At 44.2% G+C, this 13,812-nt stretch overlaps 1 pseudogene across 1 annotated transcript in view; it reads left to right on the top strand.

Moving 5' to 3' along the window:
* LOC148107008 (beta-hexosaminidase subunit beta pseudogene) overlaps window positions 1–13,812 on the top strand; it is a 290,730-nt pseudogene that overhangs the window by 143,947 nt on the left and 132,971 nt on the right. Inside the window, exon 2 of the transcript XR_015723400.1 lies at window positions 1,510–5,898. The product of XR_015723400.1 is annotated as a beta-hexosaminidase subunit beta pseudogene (transcript). The remainder of the gene's footprint in view (window positions 1–1,509; window positions 5,899–13,812) is intronic.

The raw sequence follows: 13,812 nt of genomic DNA on the forward strand, positions 1-13,812 counted from the left end.
ATCCTCTCCAACAATTGTTGTTTCTTGCCTTGTCTATTTTTGCCATTCTAACTGGCGTAAGGTGGTATCTCAGTGTGGTTTTGATTGGAATCTCCCTGATGGCTAATGATTTTGAACATTTTTTCATGTGTCTGTTAGCCATTTGTATGTCTTCATTGGAAAAGTGTCTGTTCATATCTTCTGCCCATTTTATGATTTGTTTATTTGTTTCTCGCGTATTGAGTTTGAGAAGTTCTTTGTAGATCTTGGATACCAGTATGTCTTTTATCTGTAGTGTCATTTGCAAATATCTTTTCCCATTCCGTGGGCTGCCTCTTAGTTTTTTTGACTGTTTCCTTGGCTGTGCAGAAGCTTTTTTTTTTTTTTTTTTTTTTTTTTAAAGATTTTATTTATTTATTTGACAGAGACAGAGATTGCCAGCGAGAGAGGGAACACAAGCAGGGGGAGTGGGAGAGGAAGAAGCAGGCTCATAGCGGAGGAGCCTGATGTGGGGCTCGATCCCATAACGCCGGGATCACGCCCTGAGCCGAAGGCAGACGCTTAACCGCTGTGCCACCCAGGCGCCCCAATGTGCAGAAGCTTTTTATCTTGATGAAGTCCCGCAAGTTCATTTTTTCTTTTGCCTTTGGAGATGTGTCATGAAAAAGGTTGCTTTGGCCGATGTCATAGAGGTTGCTGCCTATGTTCTCCTCTAGGATTCTGATGGATTCCTGTCTCACATTGAGGTCTTTCATCCATTTAGAGTTTATCTTTGTGTATGGTGTGAGAGAGTGGTCAAGTTTCATTCTTTTGCATGTAGCTGTCCAATTTTCCCAGCACCATTTATTGAAGAGACTGTCTTTTTTCCACTGGATGTTTTTCCCTGCTTTATCGAAGATTAGTTGCTCAAAGAGCCGAGGGTTCATTTCTGGGTTCTCTATTCTGTTCCACTGGTCTAAGTGTCTGTTTGAGAAGAACATTTTTAAATTGGCTAGGCATTCGTATTACCTTCCTGCAGAATAAATTCCACATACTGTATAGCCCACCCAGTGTTGCTTTGCCATCCCATTTGAGAAAATATGCCATCAAATTAGCATATGCCTTCTCCTTATCTCTATGCATTAGGACTATTTATTTACCTGTCTTTCTATGAATTCTTCAAGGTCAAAGGCTTGGATTAATTTTCTTAGTATTTCTTGCACACCTGGCACATGGTAGACAGTCAACACATTTTTATTGAATGTGTGGAATGGCAGATTCCTGACATTATTAACTGGGAACATAAGACAGTACAAGCCTTTGTCTACTATAATTGGACTGACCTTTCCAAATGAATAAGTAATTTCTCTGCATTGTTTGGCCTTCCATGAATTACAGTTGTTGGTATTTGACAATTAATTAGGATATGCTAATGTTAAAATGTAAGCACAATTAGGTATGAGTCAAAGAAAGAAAAAGATGGACCGTCAGGAGTGGTACATGATGTATTCAAGATTTAGAATCTCCTACTGCTTCTTTTTCTCTAACCAGGCAGAATTTTGATAATGGATTTCTGCACTATTGGACGACAGCCTGAAGTTTGGTAGAGAAGGATTCTGGACTAAAAGGTACTCCTCAGTGAAGGTGGTAGATCTCACCCAATGTATGCACTCCCCATTTTCTCTTGACCCCTTCTGCCTTGCCGAGCCTTGGCTGAACCCTGGACAGGAGAGGCCTGCTGCCATCCTATTGGCCTCACCTTCCAACATCGGCTCAGCCTCACTAGCCAGGAGGTCAGGACACGTTGAGCCACTTCAGTGCCTGATGGGACTAGACTAACAGAGGGTCTGACTCCTCCCAGCTCTTTGGAAGTCAGTTGAAGGGCTGTGCCTTGGGAGCTGGGGCCTGGGAGAGTTAATATTCTGTGGGACAGGTGTTGTGAGGAGACCAATGCATTTTATCCCTTTTGGCTCATAGTTCCATTGTCAACTAAGTTTCAACAATGTAAAAAACCCTGTTATTTCCCTTTATCCTAAAAGAGACATTTCTTTGTATCTTTGGGTCAAATTTTTCAACTTGAATTTTTTTGCAATGGAGAGCAGAGAGTTGGGGTCGGTGATAGAGATGTATGCAGAAATCGCAATTCCAAGCTACTCATTTTAATTCACATTCTCCAGAAACCAGAGTCTATGAACTATATGCCGTAGACTGTCTATAGTGTATATGGGGCACAAGAGTGAAGGGAAAAGTGAGGGGCACCTGGGTGGCTCAGTAGGTGAAGCGTCTGCCTTCGGCTCAGGTCATGATCCCGGGTCCTGGGATGGAGCCCCGCATGGGGCTTTCTGCTCAGTGGGGAGCCTGCTTCTCCCTCTCCCTCTCCTGCTCCTCCCCCCTGCTTGTGCTCGCTCGCGCGCGCTGTCAAATAAATAAATAAAATCTTAAAAAAAAAAAAAGAAAAGAAAGTGAAGCAGGAAATGAGAAAGGGCAGAGAGCGAGGTGTCACCAGGGGGGTGGTGCAGTGGGCACAAGAGCCAGTTGTGTGCATCTATTTCCAAAGCCACGTGCAGGGACATCTGCACTGCTCTGCCCGGACCCTGGGTCCCATCACCTCACACCCACCTCCTGCAACAGCTTTCTCCGTGGCCTCCCACCCGCCTCTCCTCACTCCAGCCCAGCCTCCACACCATTGCCAGAGCGCTACTCTTGTAGCTGAGATCTGATCACGCCCTCCTCAGGCTCAGAAGCCCCCAGCTGCTCCCCACTTCACACAAGTGACCATTCAGCCTCCCACTCTCACTGCTGAAGACCACCCGCAAGCTGGCCATGCCTCAGGATCCCGGCTCCATCTGACTGCCTGCTTAACTCTGAACCTGGGAACTGTTCTGTCCAGAAACCATTGCTCCCCTTATTCTGTCTATGGGGGACATCTTCTTAAGCTTTATTCCCCCCTTTGTTGACTGCTGAAACCCACTCTCCTTTAGCGAAAGCTCCTGGGTTGTCTGGCCGTCTCCACGCAGCTCCGCATTGCTCTGTGGCTCACGCTCTTTGATCCGGTGTGGTCCGTGTTGGTGTGGCATTTTGTCTGTACACTATGGCCTATTGGGGCTTCTAATTTAATGATTTGCAGTCAGCGATGTGTAAAGGAACGCATCTTCCCCGCAGGCTGGAAATTCCTTGAAAGCAGAGATGCTTCCCAGTGATCCCAGTGTCATCTCAGACCGGCACAGTCCCCGGCACAGGTTAAGTGATTGAATTAAACTCTAAGAAATACCTTTGAGATAGGCTAGTGTGATGTAGATGTTTCCTGTGTTACGTGGTAAGAACTAAAGCAAGCACAAGACCACCTCCCTAAGAGCATCCCAACATTGATGAAAGTTTCTGAGCTCAGGAGTAAGAGCAAAGCAAATTTTAAAGTACAGTTTTAAATGCAGTTTAAGTATAAAATGGAAGGTATCCAACTGTCCATGACCAATTCCTTTTAATGAAAGAGGATACTTTCTAGTTCAATAAAAAGGAAAAAAACTTTACAGTGTTAATTAAATCGCTTATCTAGTATCAAGTAGCCAAAACGTTGTATTGTCTGTAGTCATTTATTTTTTTTCTGAGCCCTATTGAGTAGTTTTTGTAACCTTGAGGGAAGAAATGCTATGATTTCAATCTCTCCTGTCAAAGTCCTTTAGCATTAAACTGTGAAAACCATTATTGAAGTCAGTCTCCGAGTACTGTCCATTTTCAACTTGGAGCTTAGATTATCTTTTAGAAAAGGAAGCCAGAGGTTGTATTGACATAAAGGAAATGTCATTTGTGAAATCCCTGCATTAGCCGGGCACTTCTGGGAAGTGACTCATGCTTGGATTTCAGAGGTAAATGTCTATCTTTGCAGGGAAATGCACATTTATGTCATGTCATAAAGTCCCCAACAGTAAGTGACTGAGGATGCCGTCAAGTGATACATTTTAAAGAATCTTTGCAGAAGGGGGTGCCTGGGGACTCAGTAGGTTGAGTGTCTCACTCTTGATTTTGGCTCAGGTCATGATCTTAAGGTCCTGAGATCGAGCCCCTGTCCGGGTCTACACTCTGTGGGGGGTCTGCTTGGGATTCCCTCTCTCCCTCCCCCCTCCCCCTGCTCTCTCTCTCTCTCAAATACATAAATAATTTTTTTAAAAAAGGGATCTCTACAGAAGGACACAATCAACATAGTCTAACAAAGAAGTCAAACATCACAACGGAAGCCAGCCTCATGTGGGAAACAATAAGAGTTTATAGGGTTTAATTGGATAGACTGGTGAAATAGTACATTTGGACATTCATTACTTTGGGCAAATAAGGTGCCATGTTTTCCCACTTTGCTATTCTAGTGTTGAATACAAAGCACTTTTGGTGGGATGTTTTCCCTACTGATTTCAAGAATAATCATTGTGGAACTTTTTGGAAAATCATGAAAAGCATAAACAGAAAATGACCTGCAATCCCATCTCTCAAAAAGAACTCTGTTAACATTTTGGAGCGTATCATTTCAGTCTCCCCCGCCCCCACTGGCCCCTTGCAAATACATACTTTTAAAAAGACAATACTATTGTAACTGCCTGTTAGTTACCTGGTTTTTTGTTTGTTTTCCCACTTAAAGCAGTGGGTCTCAGCTCTGCCTGTACACGACAATCCCTGGGGAGCCATTGGGGTTCGTTTGTTTGTTTAATCTTTTTAAAATTTATTTTTCACTTCTATTTTTTAATTGAAATAGAGTTGACATGCAACATGGTGTTCGTTTCAGGCGTGCAACCTAGTGATGACTCTTGGTTTGAACCAGACTCTCTCAACCCTGGGTGCACATTAGACTCTCCTGGGGAGGTTTTCTTTCTTTTTTTTTTTTTAAAGATTTTATTTATTTATTTGACAGAGAGAGAGACAGCCAGCGAGAGAGGGAACACAAGTAGGGGGAGTGGGAGAGGAAGAAGCAGGCTCCCAGCGGAGGAGCCTGATGTGGGGCTCGATCCCAGAACACCGGGATCACGCCCTGAGCCAAAGGCAGACGCTTAACCACTGTGCCACCCAGGCACCCCCTGGGAAGGTTTTCTATCCAGGCCACGTCTGCACCAGTTGTGTCGGAAACCCTGGAGATGGCACCCCAGTGTTTTTCAACGTTCCCCGGGGATTCCAGGGGGTGCTCAGAAGTTAAGAACCTTGGCTCTGGATGTGGCCACGCACCGGGCTTTCTTAAAAGTCTCCCTGGTGGTTTCAGTACGTATCTGGGGTTTAACACGTATAGAGCCAAGACTTAAAATTTGCTCGGTGCCATTTGAAGCTATGACTGTACGTCGGTCCATCTGCTTGTTCTCCTTTCCACCGAGGTTGGTCCATCATTAGGTCCACTGCCCTACGGTTCCAAGGAGCCTGTGTGGCAAATGCACAAGAGAGGCAAGCCTAGCTGGGGTACGGTGTCATGATAAAATCCACCGACGTGTTGATGCTGCTTCTCGGTTGAGGGCAGTGGATGCATGTTAGATTGCCTGGACCTATAATAGTCCTGTTGCCCGAGGCTGCACCCCAGACCACTTAAATCAAAAACTGTGAGGAGGGGGCACTTAAGCTGCAGTGATTTTCCCACTTCCAGATGATTCCAATGATACATACAGCCATGATGGAGACTCACTCGTTTGCAGCTAGGCTTACCAGAGATGGGTTCCCGAACCAGGAGCCTCAGCATCACCTGGAACGTGGGACAGGTGCCAATTCTCAGGTCTCCCCCAGACCCGCTGGCCAGGGCGAGGCCTGATGACCTGCATTTTAACAAGTCCTCCACCAGATGCTGATGCTCACATCGGGGAACTGCTGGTTTAAAGATTTCCCGTCACGTGTTCTTTAATTTTTTCCTTTTCTAGTTTCCCTGGTCCTCGGGAGCAGAGGTTTGAGTTCATCCTACTCGTCAGCTAGTGTCCCATGGTCAGTGTGTTTTCTTATTGTTTTATTTATTTTATCACCTTTAATCCCATTACATTTTCTCAATGAGCCTGGGATAGGGATAGGTCGGCGTTGTTCTTCACGGATGACAAGAGCTGAGGGTCCAGAAGGATCATTTCTTTTTTTTTTTAAGATTTTATTTATTTATTTGACAGAGAGGCAGCGAGAGAGGGAACACAAGCAGGGGGAGTGGGAGAGGAAGAAGCAGGCTCCCAGCGGAGCAGGGAGCCCGATGCGGGGCTCGATCCCAGAACGCTGGGATCACGCCCTGAGCCGAAAGCAGACGCTTAACGACTGAGCCACCCAGGCGCCCCAGAGGGATCATTTCTGAAGAGAGGTCTCCTGGCCCCTGAGCCTTGGACCTGTCACACCCCGGTCTGCCTTCGAACATGACCAGTGAAAATGCAAGTGCCCAGAGTTAGACTAAGCCTTTCAACTGTTACCCGCCAACATTTCTGGGACCTAGCTGGCATCGCACGTGATAGAGGCTCGCGGCTAGGAGGCAGCAGAGGCAGGACCAAGGGCAAACGTTGCCTCCCTGTGCCATTTTGTTCAGGGCCACTGATGGTGGAGGGCCACTCGGATGCAGGAGGCGAGGTACTGTAGGAGCGGGGAAGATGGGGTGCTAGAGGAAGGTGAGGCGGAGATGGGGGGGCTCAGACCCAAGTCTGTCTCACCTGGCGGCAGCTGCTGTTCCTGGCAGCCTCAGGCCCTTGTGCTCCTGTTGCCACGCAAGGAGCCTTCTGTGTTCTCCAAGAAAGGTCTTTTGGGAACACGCCTGCAGAGGTTTGTGGTGTGTTCTGAGAGAAGAGGCCACTGCTAGGCGGTGGTGTTAGGAACCTAGCATATGGCGTCGCATGGCGTTATCCCCTGCAGTACATGGAAAATACTGAGAGCATAGAAATGTCTGAGTAGTGCTCTTCGGGGGCAATGATTACCCTTGTTAAAGGGGTCTTGAGAACGTGCTATTAAATTTCTAGTTCCAGGGGCGCCTGGGTGACTCAGTCGGTTAAGCGTCCAACTCTTGATTTTTTCCTAGGTCATGATCTCAGGGTCCTGGGTTCAAGCCCTCAGTCCCACCTCCATGCTCAGTGGGGAGTCTGCTTGAGGGCTCTCTCTCCTCTCTCCCTCTGCCCTCCACCTCAAATAAATAAACCTTAGAAAAAAATTCTAGGTTCCATCTTTTTATGAAGCTTACTGTCATTATAGACTTTCGCCTTTGGGTCTACCTGTCAGCACTACATTCACGGCATTGCGTTTTGGTAAAGAACAGTATTTCTCAAGTTGGGGTTCGTCGGTGTCTCGGGTTCTAATATTGGCCTCTCAGGGGAGTTAAGTTCTTGGTAATAACTTATTAAACTCAGGCCTTATTTTTGGTGATAATCTTAACGTTAATGTAGGCACTATATGGATTATCAGGATAATCACCTTTAAGAAATGTGTTGAGTTCTTGACTGTTTCGAGTTACCATTTTATTTTGGTAGCTATGGAAATGCAGTGAGGCAAATTTATTGTTATCTCCCTTTTGAAAATAAGGTTTGCACAGAGAGGTGAACTAATGTGCTTTGAATTAGTAAAAGGAGGCACCATTAGTAACCTAATCTTGACAATGTTTTAATGCCAATTTCAGTTGTCCTAGACTAATGAGCCAAAACAGAGACTTAACATAAATCAATTACACTTGAATAAAGGCTGATTACATCCCAGTGTGTGGTGATGCACGGTGGAAAATTTAGTGAATCCTAACAGAAAAAGTTTAACCTCAAATTGAGAATTAAGCAAACTGAGTATTCAGTGTCTTGGGTTGCTGGACAAGTCTGCTAATAGCTGTGTGGAAGAAGGAAGCAGGGCTTCCTTGTCTCCACTGGTTGGCTTTTGCTTGGTACCTTTTGGTGCCATTATGCTAATTGCCTCTCTGTCAGGGGACACAACCTTGTTACTTGGCGCGTCCAGTCACAGATAGTTGGCTTATTGTTTATGTCTTGTCCATATTGCCTGTTATTTCTGACTAATCACACACGTCTAGCAATTAGGGAACGACAGTCCTAAAGACCCTATGCCCTAAATATGAGCCTCCGCCGCATGGTAAAGGAACGGCCAGTTTGGGGCTGTGATAAGGTGAGCACTCTAGGAAAGAAACCAGTGGCGTCACTTAGCAACTGAGCTGTGTGTGAAATCAGTCCCCCATTTAGAACCTATGTCTGTGCACCCCATTTTTTCAAACTGGCATTCTCCATCTGCTAGTTCCTTTGTTAATAAGTAATAAACCTTGATGTACTCAGATTAATTTGTTTGAGGAATTTTGCTGTAACAATCCTCACAAGTCACATGGAAGGAGAGGAGGGCCCAACTCCAAAGCGTTAGCACCCTGGGAGTTGACTCCTTATTCATGTTTCAGGTGGCTATTTGACTTCAGCGAAAAGAAAAGGCTCCATATATCTATTACATTTATGTTTTTATATTTTTAATTTGTTCTTTCTAGGAGCTTTTTGGGGCATGTGAATTTGTCTTGCTTCTATCATGCATTGGTTGATTCGTTAATCCAACAAACATTTCCAGAGAGCCTACTCTGTGCTAGGCATTGTACTAAGAACTTGGGAAATGTCAACAGTGAAACCGGACAAAGTTTCTAGCCTCACAGACTTATGTTTTAGAGTGAGGAAGCCAAGCAATAAACAGGAACACTTTAAGAGAAAGAAATGTGCTGGGTAGAAGAGTAAAGCAGAGGGCAAAGGGGCGATGGGCCCTATTTCAGACAGGGTGACAAGAGAGACCTCTGGAAGGAGGTGACATTTGAGCAAAGACTTGAATAAAGTGAGGAAGAGAGCCAAGAAAGGATATAGGAGAGAAATGTTCCCGTTAGAGAGTAGGGGAGAATGTGTGTTTCACTGGAAAATGACTTTCAGCCGGGGGTGAATTTCACCCTCCTCCCTCCGCCATGACATCTGGTAATACCTGGAGACATTTTTGGTTGTCACAAGTTTAGGTGGAGGGTGCTGTTAGCATCTTGTGAGTAGAGGCCAGGGATGCTGTTCAACATGTCACAGCGTACAGGACAGTCCCGCCTACCCCAACCAAGAGTTATCCAGCCCATGTCAATGGTACAGAAGACGAGAAATCCTAGTTTGAAGCATACCCTTCCATGTTATTTGATTCTGATTCTATGGGGACTCTGTGCCTTTTATTGCCTTTGAGTTTTTGAACAATTCAGTACGTTACAGGTAACTGATAGGAATGCAAAATAACACTGGTCTGTAGACATGTAATAAATTCTTTCTCTTGGAGGTTCAAGTCCCTGTCCTCCCCTACCGAGGAAGAGGCTAATTTTGCCTCCATGTGCACATTCATTTCAACATCCCTGATCTATTAATGTGTCTGTCTTTGGGATCCTCATTTGAATTGGTAACATATTCCTAGTTTCCTCATTGATAATAAGTTCAGTATAATCTGGAGCACCTGTTCATTTTACACCTATATGAGAGTCATGATTTTACCTTTGCTTGAAAACTGTCCTGTAATACACGCAAGTGTAAGAACCCTGAAGTGTAACCTTGGCTTTCTTGGGAAACAGAGGAAGGAGAGCATGAAGCTGAGAAAATAAAGGAGAGACTGGTAGGAAATTGAATCAGAGCAGTAGTCAGGGGCCAGGTAATACGGGTCTTGTCATCCATGGTGAGGCTTTTATGTTTTAGATTATATGCGCTAGGGGCGCCTGGGTAGCGCAGTCGTTAAGCGTCTGCCTTCGGCTCAGGGCGTGATCCTGGCGTTCCAGGATCAAGTCCCGCATCGGGCTCCTCGGCTGGGAGCTTGCTTCTTCCTCTCCCTCTCCCCTGCTGTGTTCCCTCTCTCGCTGGCTGTCTGTCTGTCACATAAATAAATAAAATCTTTAAAAAAAAAAGATTATATACTCTAGTTCTCAGCCACAGGCTGGTTGAAAAACAGGGAAGGATCTTGAAACCATTTCCAATTGATCTTTAAGGATTAGAGCTTATTGTAGTATGATTAGAATATATTGAGCTAAGAGTTCAGTGAAAGAGACCAACTATGAGGCTTTCAAAATGATCTAGGGGAGAGAGAATGGTGGTTTGGACCCAGAGGTATTGATCAAGATGGTGAGAACTGTTCAGATCCAAGATGGTGGATCTCGACTTTTGGGCCAAGAGGACTTACGGAAGCCATGCTGTTCAGTTTGATACCCCCAGTTATATGTGAGTATCAAGCACTTGAAATGTGGCTAATTCCAAATGAGATGTGCCAGATTTTAAAGTCATATTTAGGAAAAAAGTGTAAAATATCTCATTAATAATTGATTATATGGAATACATGTTAAAATAATATTATTTTGGATATTATCATTAAAATTAATCTTACCCATTTCCTTTTACTCCTTTTCAACACAATTACTACAAATTTAAGAATAACCTATGGGCTTGTATATCTCTGTTAGACAGTGCTCTGCTGAAGAATGGTAAATAGGGTAAAAAGGTTGTCCGCAAGGTTGTTTAAACTGAGCAGAATCATTAAAGATAAACAGTTGATCCTAGGTTTTTTTTAATCCTAGTTCTAATTTATGTAGCAGTCACTCTTCCACTGTGGGACAGGGGAGTTAATTGATCCTAGTTTTCATTTGTGTATGATAAATCATAAACACATAAACACGTAACTGCATAAATAAATTTATGTCGAATAAAACTAGGGCATCCCCTAAGAATTTTTAAGGAAGAAAACGGTGGTCACTACCTCACTCATGTTTGAGAGACAAGGGAAAGAGAACTGGGCTGGTAGTTAGAAGACCTGAGTTCTCCATCTTAACTGTAATTCTCCAGTAAACTGCATGACCCTGGAAAGGTTGCTCCCCTTTGTGAAACAGTTCACGCTTTCTCTCTTACCTACCCCATGAGGTCACCCGGAAGTCTTCAAGGGCGGGCACTATATCTTATTCAGCTTTGTATCTTCCATAATAACGTCTTGCCTAATTAAAAAGAAACATGGTAGTCCTTCTTGAATTGAAGGAGGTTCAAATGGCAGTCCTGCCCTCCGGGAGTGAATTAACCTCCCTAAGTCTCAGTTTCTTCATCTTTGAGACAGGGATAATAACAGTACATGACTTTCAGGGCCGTTGTAAGCCTTAAATAATTTGTGGTAGGCACTGTCTCAGTTCCCTAGGGTTGCCGTAACAAAGTACCACAAACTGACGGGCTTAAGGCAATAGAAATTTATTCTTTCACAGTTCTGGAGGCCTGAAGTCTGAAATTAAAGTATTGACAGGTCCGTGCTCCTTCTCAAGCTTCTAGAAAAGGAGGCTTCTTTGCCTCCTCTAGTTCCTGGTTGCCTCAGGCATTCTTTGGCTTGTGGTAACTCCCATCTCCATCTCTGTCTTCACGTGGCCATCTTCTGTCTCTGTCTGTGTCCGACGTTTCCTCCTCTTATGAGGAAACCAGTCATATTGGATTAGGCCTTTTAGACCCTATTTCTTTCTTAAAATTTTTTAAATTTTAATTAAAAAAATTTTTTTAGACCCTATTTCTAAATGAGGTCACATTCATAGGTATCAGGAGTAGGAACTCAACACCTATTTTAGGGAAGACACAGTTTAAACCATAACAGGCATTTTGTGGAGAACCTGCCACACAATAAACACTTTATTGCTATTATTAATAGTCTAGCATGGTGTTTAACAAACGATGGCCTATGGGCCAAATCAGGCTTCTACCGCTTTGTTTACATATTATTTGCAGCTGCTTTCGTGCTGCAAGAGCAGAATGGTGACAAAGACTCCGTAGTCTGCAAAGCCTAAAGTATTTACCATCTGGCCCTTTACAGAATAAGATTGTGCCGATGCTTGGTCTGGAACCTTGCTCTTTAACGTGCGATCTACGGATCAGAGGTATCAGTGTCACATGGAAGCTTGGCAGAAATGTGACATTTCAGGTCGCATCTGAGATCTACTGAATCAGAACCTGCGTTTTAGCAAGATACCCAGGCAACTTATATCAACATTTATATTTGAAAAGCATCGATCTAGAAATGATCTTTTAATGATGTAGTTAGTTGTCGTCAGCCTCTAGTTTTTTAAAAAGTTTTTCATCCTTTTTTTTGTTTGTGGAAGTTGTAATACTTTATACTAAAAACTTCCAGTAGAACAAACAAAATGTAGTGAAAATATATAGAATTCTTTTCTATTCCTTGTTTGGACCCGCAGGAGCCAAACTGTATATACGTTGTTCTGTAGCTCGTTTTACACACAGCAACATACTTTAGAGAGAGTCTCATCAGTTCATAAATTCATCCCAATCTCTCACATGGCTCATGGTGTTCAACGTTGCATAGATACCATATTTAATTGAACCAGTCTCTTTACAAAACGTTTTCAGTGATAAAACTTTTCATTTACGGAAGTTATTTTTTCAATTTATTTGTTTGAGAGAGAGAGAGAGCATGAGCGGGAGGGGCTAAGGGGGGGGGAGGAGAGAGAATCCTAAGCCAACTCCATGCTGAGTTCAGAGCCCAATGCAGGGCTCAATCTCATGACCCCGAGATCACAATCTTCGCCAAAACCAAGCGTCAGATGTTTAGCCACCTGGGCCAGGCAGGCACCCTGAAGTTGTTTTTATTATCACTGCTTCTCTTGGAGCAACTTCAAGGGCATCATTGTTTTCTAGGGTGTGCTTAGCCCGAAACATGATCCCTATAGGCTCCCCACCCAAATTGGCGGTTTCACTGAACTCATCGGGAAATCTTACTATAGAATCAAATATGGTAGAACTTAAAGGTGTTTTCGAGTTGTTGAGAGAACCTGAATCATCACAGCTTCACCAGGATCCTTGGGCTGGAATCTTTCCCATTGTCTCTCCAGATCCACATTCCCCCCTTTTCTTTTCTGCTTTCTGCCATCTTTCTTCCAATTTAGCCGATGAGGAGCCCTGAGAGAGGCTGGAGGAGGGGGGGAGAGTGAAATCTGGGTTTTTCCTCCCTGGCTTCTTCCTAGACTTCCACTGAAGGTCAGTGTTCTTCCTTAGGTGGCTTTTTCTGCATGACACTCAGCTTTCTTTATTCTTGTTTTTTAAAGATTTTATTTGTTAATTTGAGAGAGAGCGCATGAGCAGAGGAGAGGGCAGAGGGAGAGGGAGAAACAGACTCCCCGCTGAGCAGGAATCCTGATGCGGGGCTTGATCCCAGGACTCTGGGATCATGACCTGAGGTAAAGGCAGACGCTTAACCGACTGAGCCACCCAGGCGCCCCTCAGCTTTCTGTATTCTTAATCTCACCTCCTCCCTGTAGACCTAAGAGTGTTGTAGGCTGCCCTGCACCCAGACCTGTGCTCTGCTTATGCTTTGTGGTCCTTTGACACCTCCTCCACAACTTTGTAAATAATCTCTTTGTAAACAGATTTTCTCAAATTATCCTAAATTGAGAATTGGATTTCCTGTTGGGTCATTAATACAGTCTCTTTCCCTCCTGCACTCCCCAGCAATGGGAAGTGATAAATGGACTAGGCTTTGCATGCAATTAATCATTTTGCTATTGCAGTTTGAGGGACACTAGAAAATATTTTGCTCTCTGGTCCCAAAGACATTTCATCTTTGACTCCTGAATCAGCTAGGACTTTTTGATTGCAGTAACGGAAAACCAACTCACACTGGCTTAGAACCAAAAAGGGACTAAACTGACTCATGCAAATGAAAAGTGCAAGGGGCATTTTGGCTTCAGGGTCAGCTAATCACTAGGAGTTGCTCCTTTTATATCTGTCTCTTCAATCTGTTCTTCCTTGTATGGGCTGATGTTCAGTCCCCCACCGTGATCAAGTCATAGTGTTCAGAACCACATTCTCCTGTTTTAAGATCAGCAGGAAGGAGTCCTCTCCAAAAGTTTTGACAGAAGTCTTACCCCTCATT

Source organism: Ursus americanus, chromosome X (genome assembly GCF_024610735.1).
Source record: "Ursus americanus isolate L20-20 chromosome X, mUrsAme1.1.p, whole genome shotgun sequence".
Lineage (NCBI taxonomy): Eukaryota > Metazoa > Chordata > Mammalia > Carnivora > Ursidae > Ursus > Ursus americanus.